Below are 2221 nucleotides of genomic sequence, written 5' to 3' on the forward strand. Positions count from 1 at the left end.
ATTAATAAGAGAAAAAAAATACAAATCTGTTTTATATAAACCTGTTTAAGATAAACCTGTTTATCTTTATGGTAGGTTTGATGAAAAATGAGGAGTCATGGAAAAAAAATGAGATGACAAAAGGACATGATCTAATGGTTATGAACTTGGAGACCTTAACTAGACCTGTTTGTTCAGATTCCTCTCGGTGTCCTGGTGTGCTCAGAGATAAGGATGTTCACTTCCTTTAGATATATGGAGGATACCACTAGAATGAGTGTCTTATACCCTGCTTCAGGGAAGAAGGGCAAGCAAAATGTGGGAGTGACCTTCCTCTTTCTGCAATTTTCTCAAATGCCAAAGTACTGTATTTGGTGAGTAGTATTCTGAATCCTGTCAGCACCCTGTCCAGGGAGACAAGATCTGAGTATGGGATTTGGGACAGTCAACAAAAAACATGTGACAGTATCATGAACCAAGTTTCCAAAGAATTTTAAAGAACTTGATACACCATCTGCTATAACTCCACATTTTTTTTCAAATGAGAAATAATTAAGACCCAGGAAAATAAAGTATAGTTCATGATCACTCAGGATAGTGATGCCAGGACAGGATCTTAACTGTTTGTTGGTCCAGAGTTCTTTGTTTTAGGCCATTGGTGCCGTCCTTCTCTTCAGTAGATGCTCAATGATCCAACCTTATTCCATGGATCTCAAAACGACCATGAACAATAACTACAGTATGAATTTTTTTTTTTTTTGGTCAAAATGCAAAGAGTTTTACAATAGTCAAAGTGGCTTCTATTTTTAAAATAATTTTGTCATCATAGAACCCAGGAAAGACTAATGTAGGGGGAGATAACATGGGAAGTCAGCAGTCCTGCTTTGGTAGATAAAAATGTATGTTTAGCTGAGGTAAACTCATTTGCTTAGGATAGAGAACTTTCTGCTTAAACATTTTCTAAGTTCACTTGGGCTGTTGTAACAGAAACATGGTAGACTGAATAATTGGTGAACAACAGAAATTTATTGCTCATAGTTCTCGGAGTCTGGGAGGTTCACAATGAAGGAAGTGGCAGATGTGACATCTGTTCAGGGTTCGTTCTTGTGGACAGTGCCTTCAATGTGTCCTCACATAGCAGAAGGGATGAACAAGGTCCCAGGTTCCTTTTTCTAAGGCACTGACCTCATGTAGGAGGGTGGAGCTTACATGACCAAATTATCTCCCCAATACCCTGTATCCAAATACCACAACATTGGGAGTTAGATTCTCATATGAATTTTCTGGGGACACAAGTTTTCAGAACATAGCCATTATGATACTTTTTGATTTCTTTTCTTTGTGTATGTGTGGGTAGGATAATTTCTTTTCAGGTGGTAGAGAAATTGATTTTCACATATTATCTAAGATATGTAAAAATATTTTTCTTTAGAAGAAGAAAGGAAAAAAATATGGTCACATATTGTCATTAAAATGCAAGTGCCTGGGTTTTGTACTCACCATTGATGGCACCGAAGTCACCATCCATGGCCTTTTGGAGTATATTCCATAAGGTAAGAGGTGACAATCTCAGCCTAGATTCTCACTTTCTGGGGGTTCTTATGGATTAGATACTCATGTGTGAGATTCATTGAAAGATAAGGAATCTTCTTGACGTCTGTCACTTTGTAGGATGCTAAGAATGTTTCCCCACACTTTATAAATTACTATTCTTGCTATCATGGTAGCTATGTAAATCAGAAAGACTAGAAAAGAAGTACTGTGTATTTTTGTTTTTATTTTAAAAGCAATGTAGGCTCATTTTAGAAGGGAAATAACAACTAACATGACAGAGGATCTAAAACAAAACACAGAAGTTCTCTTCAGGTCCTTCTGACACCCAATTTTTAGTATAAATGAGTTTGTGCTATACAGCTGCATTTCCATACACTCCACCTCTCCTTTGCATATGTTCTGGTCATTTTTTCCACTTCAGTGTAGGTGGGTCTATCTCAAAACTACACCTCTACAGTGGATAGTTGTATTGTAAATTCAGTGATGTATTCCGTCAGCTCTTGTTGATGGAATCTGTTATCTTTCAAATTTTCTCAAATATTAAGAACACTTTAGTGAATATCCTCTCAGAGACATTCACTGGTTGAAGCAGGTATAGAGTAATTACAAACATGGTGGAAAGCAGCAACCATCAGGAAGGTTCATCATTGACCTTCTGAACCCTTTTCAGTGAGAATCAGAATTAAAA

The sequence above is a fragment of the Sciurus carolinensis genome, unplaced genomic scaffold (assembly GCF_902686445.1).
Source record: "Sciurus carolinensis unplaced genomic scaffold, mSciCar1.2, whole genome shotgun sequence".
Taxonomy (NCBI): Eukaryota; Metazoa; Chordata; class Mammalia; order Rodentia; family Sciuridae; genus Sciurus; species Sciurus carolinensis.